We start from the raw sequence: 13,344 nt of genomic DNA on the forward strand, positions 1-13,344 counted from the left end.
CTCCTGCTCCCCTCCTAACCTACGGGTGTGAGAGAGGAGCCCCATGTGCCAGCGCTCACCTTCGCCCTGGGCAGAGTCTCTAAAGATGCTCTTACAAGTTAATTCATTATGTTTACATTCTTTGATCATGTACAGAATTTAATATATTCTATTATATATAACCTTTCTCGAATGCTTTTTTAAAAAGGATTATTCTTTAGGGTCAGGAGCATTACCACATTCCTTTTATACACCACCTCTCGTGTCAGGCATAGTTAACACGGTTGGAAACCGACTGCAAATGGCTATTGAATCCCCGGCACCCCAGTTCTGCACATGAAGGACAGGCACGGAGGGCAAGTGGGGATGAAAAGGGAGGGCTCTGCCCCCCAAGCATGGGAGAAAGGGAAGGGGACCTGGCTCTTGTAGGCACACATCCAGCAGCACACCAGCATTTGCAGATGGGATGCTCAGGCACAGGGACCCCCAAGCCCCCCTTTGGGTGTCCCCAATAGGACCACCATGGCGCAGGGGAAGCCGCACCAGCAGTAGCAAAGAAGCCCCCCCCTTGTCCCGCTCGCCTCCCCCTGCCCCGGGGCACGTCCCATTGCGAAGGTGTCTTTGTGGTTCCGTGACCGTGGGGTTGTCGTGTGTGCGGTGGAGTCGTGTTGGTGCAGCGTCGTGTGTGCAGTCGTCGTGCGGTGCGAGGGACGGCGGGGGGCACCCCCGAGGGCTGGGACCCCGGCAAAGGGGGTGGCTGGAGGGGGAGGCGACACGGGCTGGTCCCGCCATGGAGCCGAGGGATGTGCGGGTACCAGGATGCGGGGTGGTGATGGAAAGGGGGTGCTGGGCTCGGTGCCGTGGGGCAGGTTGGTGCTTGGGGGGCGGGGGGGGTGGGAAACCAGGGCTTCATTTTATGTGCAAGGCTCCGGGTTCCCTCTCTGGACACAGCTTCCCCACCTCCCTGCTCCATCGCTTCCTCTCCCCTGCCCCACGGGGCAGCCTTTGGGGACAAGGAGCATCCTGTGCTCCCAGCCCTGCCCGGAGCGAGGGGATGCCAAAGGGGCCCCATGGGTTGGCTTCATACAGCAGTTTCCGTCCTTTCCCTCGTATTTATAACTGTACAGACTGGGGGGGAGGGTCTCTGACAGGCGTCATCTCTCACCACGCATCTATCGTAGGCAATGGTAACTTTCTTGGTTGTGCTGTTAGAGTCTGTGTATGTGGCAATGTAAAGAACTGTGTATAGTGCATTGTACAGCATATTTTCATGAATAAAATTGTTTTAAATATTACAAGGCTGGGTTCCTGCCTCCAGTGCTTGTGTGCGCGTGGCTCTGGGGTGAGATGGGAGCGACAGGGCTGGATGGGTGAAGCTGGGGAGAGCCACCAAGGGGAAGGTGCGGTGCTTGGTCTTATACACGGCATGGGGATGGGTGGCTTGTGGGGGTGTCCGTGCAGTCCCACCTGGACACAGGGCTTTGGACATCGTCTATACATATAAATTTATGTTATAGAAATATTGACAAATTATGTAGGTTATAATAATTGAGATAATTGAGATAATTCATAATTTGTAATTTCAATTATATTGTTTTGTGTTATTTTTTACCATTTTAGATGAGTCGTCATTAATAATATAATTTATATTACTTTGTATTAGAATTTACAATTTTAGATCATTTATAATATCATTTATATGATTTTGTATCATAGTTTCTGATTTTAGATAATTCATCATTTATAATACCATTTATATTATTTTGTATTATTATTTCCAGTTTTAGATAATTCATCATTTTTAATACAAAGAGGATTTGGGAGCTGAGGAAGGCTGAGACCCCTCAAGCAAAGCATCGCACGGGGTCTGTGTGCTGCTGGGAGGCAGGGAGTGGGGGCAGCCCCATGGGGAGCAGTTGCTGCCTGAGATGTGCTGCTGCTGGGCAGGAGGAACAAGCTCATCCCACAGCAAAGCTGAGCACTGCCCATGTCCCTTCCCACCCCGCTGTGTGTGCAGGAGGAGAAAAAGGGATCAGGTTCCTCACTGAGACCCTGGGCATTGGGAGAGGCGGGAATACAGCGTCCCTGCTGCTGTGCGCGCTCTCCATCGCCATCCAGCTCCCCTCTGCCTGCTGCTTTCGCCTGCCTATGGGGCAGGGACATCCCTGTGGGGCCAAGGGGCACATCTGGGTTTGTCTTTAGACTTGCCCATTGACAGGCTTTGGCCGGGAGAGCGGGATGGAGCCCGGCAGCCGGAGCCGTGCCTCTGACCCTTCCCATCCCATCCTGCCTCGGCAGAGCCAGCGCTGGTTTCATCTCGCTGCCGTTGGCTGCAGGCTTGTCCTGAGGGGACACTTGGACACATTCTGCTCTGCTATGAGATAACTGGCGCTTGAGAGGCTTAATTGGAGAGCTGCAGAAGTGTGCTCTGCTTCCCACTCCTTTGAAGGCAGCAGTCCCTGTGTGGCCATGAATGCTGCACCAGCGGCCTCCCCATTGATCCCGTGCTCCTTAACTCGGCTCCTCAAAGCTCCTGGATGAGCTGGAGGGATCCAGCTGAAGGTCAGGTCCCAGGGAGGGGACAGGGGTTCCCATGGGAGCTGATGAGTGCAGCATCTCCCTCCCTGTGGTCCCGCGGGTAGATGTATCCACAGATGCCCTTGGAGCACGCGGAAGAGGATGAGGACAGAAGGCTATAGACAAACAAGGAGGAAAGCCTTCAGGAGCATGTGTCTGTCATAAGATATTCCCTTGCAGAAATCTTGGAAACCTTAGAAAGAGTTTTTGCTCAATGTTATTAATTAAGGCAAAAGAATCCCCATATGGAAAGAGAAACAGTCAAGTTATATTTTTGCTAAATACGTGGCACCATATGGTAACATACAGAAAATTGGCCACATAGGCAGCCCAGAATATATGTTACCATATGTTCATATGTACTTTATAATTTCTTTGTTTTTGAAAGAGGGCATTGTCTTACAGGGCAAAAATGAGCAGCCCACCCCAGGGAGAAGGAGAAACAGCACAAGCTGCTTTTGCTGAATGAAGCCCAAGGAAGGAGCCCAACCACCTGGCCTGGGGCTGCCTGCATGATGAGACAGCATGAGGGCATCGTGAGCATCTTCGCTGCTCCACATCCTCCACCATCCCTCCTCGGCATGGGCTGCACTGTGTGCAGGGAGATCCTGAGGAGGAGGAGCAGTGAGGAGCCTCCTTTAGGTGCTGTCCCCAGGAAACCTGCATCTCCCTGCGGGAAGAGGAGAGGGAAGGATCTGCTGGGAAAGCTGTGGGGATCTGGGGAGAATCAAAGAGGGCAGCACCGGACCCCAGTGTGGGTGCTGCTGGGATGTGCGTCCCAGGGGTTGTGCTAGTGAGGTGTGAACGTGCTGCACATACATGTACGAGACAGACCCTGCTGGTGCCAGTGCTGGTGGCTGCCATAGCCCAGTGATGGGCACAGGGCTGTGCCTGTGTGTGCTGAGCTCTCATTGAGCTTGTCCCCAAGAATAACTGGATGGAGGATGGCTGGATATGTGCACAGATGTGTGGATGCGCCGGGAGCTGCTGCTTACCCCAAGGGAGATGGCCCATGGCATGGCATGATCATAGGATCATAGAATCCCAGCCTGGTTTGTGTTGGAAGGGACCTTAAAGCTCATCCAGTTCCACTCCCCTGCCTTGGGCAGGGACACCTTCCACTGTCATGAGCTGTACGGTCTCTGACACTGGTGCTGCAGCTCTGGAGATGATGGGGATATATAGGAGGCCTGGGGGCTGTCTGCCCAGCAAGGAAGTGCCTCACAACAGGCTTGGCTTGTGCAGGGACCATTCTGGTTGTGGGCTGAGACCCTGGACCTTGTCTACAATCACTGTCCTGCAGGAGATCCACGAGGTCGATGTGAATCCCAACCTCCCTGCATGGTGCAGGGTGAGTACGGGCAGGGCCTCCTATACCTGCACCCACATGGGAAGTGTTTTTAAGGGGATGAGCTTTTCTTCACTGGCTTCTCAGAAGAAGGAAAGTGACTGCCTGCAGGAAGGGGGCTGCGGTGCGCAGAGCCCAGCATCCAGGGCTGGGACAGGATTCAGGGTTCTGTGCACTGGGAGCCTGACCCGCGGTGCTTGGACCACGCGTGCCTGCCAGACAGCACCCAAGCCTGCAGATGTGCCCTGATGTGGTCGCTCTGGAGCGGGGTATCTCCAGCCAGAGCAGGAAGCAGGGAAGGATCCTTTGTAAGGGGGATCATCTGAGGGTCCAGCTCCACCCCAGAGAGAGCCTGTAGGGACAGGCCAAGGGGAACGGCTTTAACCTGCCAGAGGGGAGACTGAGATGAGCTCTTAGGCAGAAGCTCTTCCCTGTGAGGGTGCTGAGGCGCTGGCCCAGGGTGCCCAGAGAAGCTGTGGCTGCCCCATCCCTGGCAGTGTTCAAGGCCAGGTTGGACACAGGGGCTTGGAGCAAGCTGCTCCAGTGGAAGGGGTCCCTGCCCGTGGCAGGGGTTGGAGCTGGAGGAGCTTTAAGGTCCCTTCAACCCAAACCCTTCCATGGTTCTGTCCCTCAGTGACTGCGCTGTTGTGGAGCGCGGGGCAGAGCCGCTGTGCCCGCGCTCAGCAGAGCTCCCCCTGCTCGCACCGCCCCGGAGGCCAGCGGGACCTCCCCCTCCGCCGGGCCGGCTCCCCCCGGCGCGGAGCGCATCTGCGAGCCCTTTGTGCCGAGGTCCGGGTGGGTCCCGCCGCCCTCCCGCCGCCCGCAGCGCCGGACTCCACACACGCAAAGGCAGGGCTCGCTTCCAGCCCCACTTCTGAGCCCCCCCCCCGGCTTTGGAGGAGCTTCATTAGAAGGAAACACAAACCAGAAGCAGAAGGGAGCGCTTTCAAGTCTCTGGCAGCTTTGCCTCTCTGTGAGTTACGAGGTCTTGCTTTATTCATGGGGCAAGGAAGGAATGCTTATCTCCTCAGAGTCCATTATGTTTCATTTGGAGCCCGGGTGCACTCGGTGCTTTGGCAGCAGCATCCCCCTGCCCCGCTCACCCTCCCCAAACTTTATCTCCCTGTTTCATTACCGGGAGTCGCGCTCGCCCCGGTTTATCAGCGGTGATGGAGTGGATTGCTGACTTCTCTGCTGTCCTAGCAAAAATGAGAATGGAGACATTCTGCTCCAGGTTCCTGCTATTTTCAGAGACCTTGGCTGCATGATTTATTCATAAAAAAGCCATTATTTATGCCAAAGAAAGAAGACAGAACGGGTTAGCTTTTTAAGTGCTTATAATGCATTATATGGTACCTTAGCCTGCCAGACATCATTTATAATTGTAGAATCCCTTAACCTCCTTTTTTCTGTTTTCCCTACCCTTCACATCAGTGCAGAGGGTGATAGCAAACTCAGTAATTAGCAGAAGTTGACAGATGTGGCAAGGAGAGGTAAGGTGAAATATCATCCAAGGAGACGTTTCTGCAGCACCTAAGTGAAGAGAGACCCTCCCTCCTCCCAGCCTTGATCTCCCAGCTCAGGCAGCGCAGGGAATTGAACGCTGCCATGAAAACTTTAGCTCATTGTTAGGGGTCTGATGCTGGATGCCATCCAAGCCTCTGTCTTTTCCAATGGGCTGCAGGTATCTCAACTGGTTCCTGTCTTGAAAAGGGTCCTGAGGAGCCCATCCCTGCTCTCACTGGGAGGCAGCATCTTTGAGAGCTTCAGGTCCCCGCTGCTGCCATGAGTACGCTGGTACTGAGGCTGCTGGTGGAGGCTGGCGCAGCCCTGGGACACCCCTGTGCCACAGACACTGTGAGGACACAAGAACTGCTCAGCCCCACTGCAGCCCCAGGGGTTTCAGGTACCGTGACCCCCTTCCTTAGCTCTTGCACAATGAAAACCGATGTCAGGACAGCATCAGCCAAAAACCCCAACCCTAACCCTGTACAATGGGATGGAGGTAACGAATGGGGAGGCTGCGGGCTGAGGGTGGGCACAGCTCGGGGCTGGTGCAGCTCAGCCACCTCTGCTGATGCCAGAGAAGCTGCTGGAGCCACAGTTCCTCACCAACGAGAGCTCTCAGGGTTTTACTGCTGCAGCACCTTGGACCCTGTGCTTGAGCTCAGCTCTGTGAAAGGGGGTGATACCCTGGGTCTTGGAGAAGCGTTCCCCATAGAACCCATCCTATGGTGGGTGCAGAGGTGTTTTAAGAAGCGACTTCAATTCACAGGTACTCAACCTACTGTGGGTTTGCAACTGGCCTGAGCGGCCACCCTGTGCCTGGATCCAGCCTTTGCCAGGACAATGGGAAGGGGCAGGGTTGTCCCAGCAGCATGGGCAGTGCTGGGGTGGGCAAGGGCTGTATCCCCAGGCTGTGCAGGTAGGAGGGCTGCCCAGTGCATCCCCATGGGGGGCAAGGGGACAGAGGCACCCCAATTCAGTGAGGCCGTGCTGTGCACATTCCTACCTGGACTGCAAGAGAAAAGGAAGGAAAACAATGAGGTACTCGGAGGTGAGAGGCAGCCTTCCTCTCTGGCTCCCCGCCTAAGCTGGCTTCAAGTAGGAGCAAATCCCCATGAAAAGGCACTGCCATTTCCAAGATCCTTGAGTTCAAAAGCAGAGACCGAAATCTCAGCTCCGATTCTGCTTTTTAAGCCTAAGATAAATAAAAACGCAAGAGACGGGAAATAATGTAGTGTAATCATCAAGGAGAAGAGAAACCAAAGGCTCAACTCGCACACACACACACACGCAAATGCAAACACACACACACACACAGAGAACACGTTTTAAAACCAATTAAAATCCCTTTGCAGAGAGCTCTTTCACCCACTCGCTGGGATACAGGCTATCTGCTTCCTTGGCGCGCTGTATATGAATAATTAAAAGCTAAACATATGCTAAACCATGCAAACAGTACATGATCCTGGAAACTTCCTCTCCTTATTATTATTTCCACAAGGAAAGCTGTTAAATGGGTAGAAACGCCGCGCAATCCGCCAGCCTTGGCATGGCGCGCGATTGATTCCCTGCTCCGGCTGGGAAGGAGTTAAAACCATTTGGCAGAGACTAACCCATTAGGCCTAATAATTATGAAATTATAGAGGTACTCAGGTGACTGTTAATTTCACACATACTGTTCAGCTCGGTGGCTAATGAGAGCCTGAAGAACTCAAGTGCCTCATCTTTCTTGTTGAATGGTGACCTGCAATTAATGAGCTTCTGCAAGAAAAGGCAGCATTTTGCACTTGGGGCTAATAAGATGGCTTTTGTGCAGCAGCATTGTGATACCAGGAGCTTTCGAATGAAGATTAAGAACTTTTCTCCTTATTTATTTATGAGCGCGCTGCGCAGTCCAAGAGACCACACATGCAGAGACGCGGCCCTGGTGTGAGTCTTGGAAGGAACTTAAGAGCACGCTTGCTCCGAGGCAATGGCAGAAAATCCTCCATCTCCTGCGCTGGGTAAGAATAAGAGGGAAACAACAGCAGGGAGATCACCCGTGATGGGGAGGAACAGGGCAATGGGGCTCCAGCAGAGAGAAACAGAGTGAGACCCCCCCTTTGCTGCGTTACACGTGCACATACGCACCCATCCCGGCACCAAAGACCCCTCGCAGCCTGCAGTGACCCAGCACATCCTGCCTTCACCCCATCTCTGAGATCAACCCCATTGGTTTCCAGACACAGCTTCAGCCTTCCAGAAGTGCTGTGTGTGCATGCACACCCAGGCAGACAGTTCCAGCCTAAACCCACTGTCCTGCTGCAGCATTCCAAGTGCACGCTGCTTGGAACCTGGGCTCTCCCTGCCCTCTCTCAGTGCTGACACAGTTATTCTTGGTAGCAGCATTATCAGAATCAGTGTTACTAACACTGATTTTATCTTGAAATGCTGCTTGCATTGACATTTGCTTTATGCACACATGTAGGAAGGAATAAACCCCAACCAATGCCGGTGAGCATCAGGGGGTTGACTCAGTCACTTCTAATAGTCCTTGGCCATTGCCCCCTCCTTCCATCAAAGCAGCTTGCTCCAAGCCCTATCCAACCTGGCCTTGAACACTGCCAGGGATGGGGCAGCCACAGCTTCTCTGGGCACCCTGTTCTGATAAACCAAAGCTTTCCAGATCAAAGTCTTATGGAGGAGATTGCTGAACACCTTCCTCAGCAAGATCTGTCCCCTCTTGTTGGGTAGCCGCTGGTTCTCCATGGGCACATGCTCTTCAGGCTATTTTGCGAGGGCAAGGTGAAGATGATGGGTTGCAAACGCTTCTCAGTTCTTGGCTATGCATAAAAGGCTGTGAAAGCTCTTGGCCTGTGCTATTCAAGGTGAGAGCTCCTTGCTCTGGCAGCTCTTTGAAGATGCTGTCTGCCTTCTTTGTGACTTTAGAGGGTGATTACTGCACATCGCAGACCCTTCAAGACAGCCACCCCCTGCTTGACACCCCTGCGCCATGGCTGATGTAGGAGTAGAATAAAGAACAGTTTTTGGAGAAGCTGCTGACACTCCTCCAGCACATCTGGACTTTAAAACCCGCTGTGAATAGCTGCTCCTTCATTGCCTTTGAGGCTGCAGTCAGGGCACAAGGGCTCTCTCTGGAGGGTGCCTGGTACCTGTCTCCTCACAGTAATTGCTCTGCCATTCTTTCTGGTCTAATCTGCTTGAGACAAGAATGAACCTCTCAGCAGACCCATGGGGTGAGCATCCAGAAGATCCTGCAGCAAAAGCAAGACCTCCTCTCTGCAGACAATAGGCTTAGGTCCTCCCTGTTCCTGCGCAAGCTTCTCCTCACCTGGCAGTATTGCCCATGTCCTGCTCCAGGTGGATGCTGGATGCTGATCCTGGCTTGCGTGAGACACCAAGTCTCAGAAGCCAGCCTACAAGCCCCATTTGCTGCAGCAAACTGCAAGGAGAAGGGATATTTGGGGAGGTCAGGGATGTCCCTGGGGCAGAAAGATGCTGTCTCCAGCCTGCCTGAGCCCCCCAGGTCCTTTGCTGGTATCAGCAGATCTAAGTCCAGAGATGCCCATCAGCTCCTGTTTTCTCTATGACAACCATGCCCCGGTGCCCAGCAGGACCCCTGCGTGCAGGCAGCATGGGCTCTGCACAGGCACAGTCTCCTGTCACTGTGTGAGTGTGATCATGGGCTTAGGGGCAATCACGGCTGTGCCACTGTGGCCCAGGGGCAGAGTTAAGGTCACCCCATGGGTTCGAAGCGATCTTCCTTTCCAGGAGCAGTGGATCTCACTCTGTCAATACATCCTCACTTCCCACTGCTTCCCTGTCCCCATGCCTCAACCTCCAGCACCACCAAACCTGCAAATCCCCTCAAGACCCCCTCCCAGTGCATTGCCCTCACTGCATTTCTGCCTGGCAGGCTGCAGTGCCTGGGATGCTGGCACAGGAGATACCCACGGTGCCTCATCTCGCATGCTGCCTTCTCTCCCCTGTGTGACAGCAGCACACGCTGCCATGTCTCCATCAGAGGTGGCACGTCCCCAGCCACCCATCAAATGCTGAGACACTGGTGCACTCTCACCTCGGGGGCACGCTCAGCCTCATCCAGATTGATGCTCATCTGCGAAGCAGCAACAAACCCATTCGCATCCTGGTCCCCCTCCCCATCGAGGACCTCGCGAGGTGACTTCTGCCAACTGACAGAGAAAGAGAAATGTCGTGTCAGGGGGAGCTGTGCCTTGCTGATGAGCCGGGAGGAGGCCGTGTGGGCTGTCAGGAGCTGGGAGGCAGCTTTCCATGGGCAGCCTTCGGTTGTTTTGACTTCTTATATTTAAAGTCAATCATGCAGCAGTGTGCGAGGCACCCTTCAGCAGGGAGAGAGGCACTGAGATGTGTCTGACAGGGTGGGTGATGGCTGCCCTCACCCAGAGCCCTGGATGCACTTAGGGAGGGAAGGAGGAGCTGCAGAGGAGGTCTGTGGTCCTCCTGGCCCCGGCCAGCATCCCTTCCATTGGAGGTAGGCAACCTCCATCATTGCCTGTCCCTTCTCCTGCACCCACAGCTGGCAGGGGCAGAGGTCCCTGCTGCTGCATCTCTCCCTCCTCCAAGAAAACCATATTCAAACATTGGTTCAATGACAAAGGAAGAATATTGATAACTGTGCGGGGCTGCATCAAATGGACCGAGGGAGGGGATCCTGCCCCTCTGCTGGGCTATGGGGAGATCCCCCCTGCAGCCCTGATCCAGCTCTGGGGCAGCAGCACAAGAGGGATGTGGAGCTGCTGTGAGGGCTGGAGCAGCTCTGCTCTGGAGCCAGGCTGAGAGAGCTGGGCTGGGGCAGCCTGGAGAAGAGAAGGCTCCTGAAGGGGAGACCTGAGAGCAGCTCCAGTGCCTAAAGGGGCTGCAGGAAACCTGGAGAGGGGCTTGGGACAAGGGCCTGTAGGGACAGGCCAAGGGGAATGGGTTGAACCTGCCAGAGGGGAGACTGAGATGAGCTCTTAAGCTCAGTGAAGCCCCTCTGCCAGGAAAGTCCAGCCTGGGTCCGAGTTACCCCTGGGCACTGCATCCCCTCTCTCTGCCTCCATTAACAATGTGCCTTCTTTCTAAATACAACTCCCGTGGCTCCTGTTTCCAGCTGCTGGCTCTTGCTCTGTCTTTCACCGCCAAATTAAAGACCCTTTAGTACCTGGGATTTATCCCCATGAAGGCACTTACACGCTGCAATCAAAACACTTCTCGCTCTTGCGTCTGATCAGCTGAGCAGGCCGGGCACTGCGGGTCTCCCCACAAGGCTTTCTCATCCCTCTGCACATGGGGCTCATCTCGGGGCTTCAATCAGCCCCAGGGATGGGTTTGGCAGTGCCTGCAGTGCTGACTCCTCCACTGAGTGCGTTTCTGTGCAGCTGATGGATCTCCCTGTCTCACCTCCACTCCTTCAACATTCAGCTCCTTGGGGTCATGAAAACACAGCTCTGCCTGGTACAAGGCCTTTACTGCTACAGAAACCACCCCCATTCCCTCGGGACTGCTCACTGCAGGCTCCATGCAGGAGGGGAAACTGAGGCACGGGGAGACCAAAGGGTAGACAGTGAGCTTATTGCAAAGCAGAGAAGATCCCCAAGTGCCCCAGGTCCTTTGCAGAGTCAGGGCAAGCTGCTCCCACCACGATTTCATAGAATCACAGAATCCCAGCCTGGTTTGGGTTGGAAGGGACCTTAAAACTCATCCAGCTCCAACCCCTGCCACAGGCAGGGACCCCTTCCACTAGAGCAGCTTGCCCCAAGCCCCTCTCCAGGTTTCCTGCGGCCCCTTTAGGCACTGGAGCTGCTCTAAGGTTTCCCCTTAAGGAACCTTCTCTTCTCCAGGCTGCCCCAGCCCAGCTCTCTCAGCCTGGCTCCAGAGCAGAGCTGCTCCAGCCCTCGCAGCATCTCCATGGCCTCCTCTGAACTTGAAGCACCGAGCAGCAGATGTCTATAACAAACACACACACATGCATAGGCACATGTGTATCAGGTATCTGTGTATGGAGGTGTGTCCCTGAGCATCCTGCCGCTGACACCCAGTGCCATCTGAGACACCCATGGGTACCCCACCTGCCCGCCATCTGTCACGACAGAAGGTCACAGGTTTCCCGTAGATCCTGTGTCACAGCCCCATGGAGATGTCTCTGGTCCCTCGGAGCTTCCTGGATTGCACCGTGCACCTGTGCTGAGTTACACCCCTCATGCAAAAGCCCTGCTATCAGCACCGTGATTGCCCTGCATGGGCACTCCCAGCTCCGCTCGGGTGAGCTGCACTGTGGTTCATGTACCTCTCCCCAGGCACTTCATTACAGCAGCCCAACACGAGGACTGCTCTGATCCAAAGGCTCCTTCTGCGTTCTGGAGAGCTGGTGCAAGCAGTGCATGGAGCACCAGTGGGGCCACTTGGCTTAAGGCACAGGTGTGGGGTGGTACATCTGACACTGAGGATTAGCTCAGCCGTGTAATGAGATGCTTAAGTACTCAGGGTGAGTTACTTGGGGTATGAGTCCTGCAGGGTCCCAGTGGGTCAGGCACTGGGGGACATGGGGTTGGTGGGGTGAAGGTCCAGATCCATCGGTGAAACACCTTTGCATCAGTGGGGATTAGAGGGAAAAGGCAACCCCAGCCCTGATGTCTGATGTCCTGCAGCCCCTTGTGCTGCTTATCCAAGCCCCATGGCCTCAAGGACCATGGGACCTGGCTGCTCCTGTCCTCTCCAGCTCTGGAGCCATGCAGGGTGGTGAAGGCAGAGGCCATGTGTGCTGCCTGCCCCTGTTAGACACAGTTTTCAACCCAGGCTCCATCTCCTCTGAAGGCAAGAAGTGCAAATGAAGGTCCCCGTGGAGCTGAGGATGAGCCAAGCGCCTGGGCTTTAGGGGTCTGTGGATTTTAGTGCCAGTCCCACTTCAGTTTATGCCATAGATCCCAGTTAATACGTGAGCCATGGGACTGTGTTATCTGAGGAAGCCAAACTCCGGGAAGCCTTTAACTCTGTTAGGGGAAGATTTGTGATCTTGGCAGCCGGAATGGAGCCAGGGAAGCAGCAGGAGCTGAACAAAGAGCCGTGCAGTGGGAAACGTGCGCTCTCGGTTCCCACCTGTTAACCAGAGGCTGTCGGCAGCACCAGGAATGCCGTTTGAATGAGCTCTGCACAAGCAGCTGTGCCGCCGATCCATGGGCTGGAGCCACCGGGATGCGTCTCTACCCTGGCAGCCTGCCCATGGAAGCGGCTGCGTCCCACCTCATCTGGCTGCCGAGGGAGCTGGGAGATGCCCTCAGGCCTGGATACCAGCCTGGGGATGCGCTGCAGTGCCCAGGAGCTGCTGCGTGGCCATGGAGAGGGAAGATCCAGCTCCGCTGCTGTCTTGCAGTGGGAAAACGGGGATGAAGCTGTAAGAAGCCGGGTAATCCCTCACCTTGCCCGGCTCGTGAGGGGCTGAGTGGGAATGGCAGGGTCAGAAGCAAGCGGGAGGGCTTCCAAACCCATGTCAGGGCTCTGCACGTCTCACCAGCCGCATCCCTGGCTGCTGAGCTGGGAAGCCACCTGCCAGCCTGCCTGGGAGGTTTGGGAATGCCGTTCCCTGGCACGTCTCCATCTGCACAACCTATGGTGTTGACAAGCCCCACTGAGCATTGGGAGGGAGCCAATGTCTGGCCGCCGACCATCTCCCTCCTCCTTGGCTCCAGCAGCACAAAGGGCTAAAGAACAGTCGGGTGTGTGTGCATGTGTCCTCTGGGGACACCCCGTCACCTCGCTATGGTGGTGCGGTCATAGGTTACTGCTCTGCAGAGCATCTTGTGCCAAGCATGTGTCTATCACAGAGCGATGCCAAAGAGATGCCTGGGTTTGGCTGCGATCCTCATGAGCCTCCTCTGGGGATCCTTGGCTCCTACCCCAGGAAAAAGCCCCTTTGA

Source organism: Psittacula echo, assembly GCF_963264785.1.
Source record: "Psittacula echo genome assembly, chromosome: 21".
Taxonomy (NCBI): Eukaryota; Metazoa; Chordata; class Aves; order Psittaciformes; family Psittacidae; genus Psittacula; species Psittacula echo.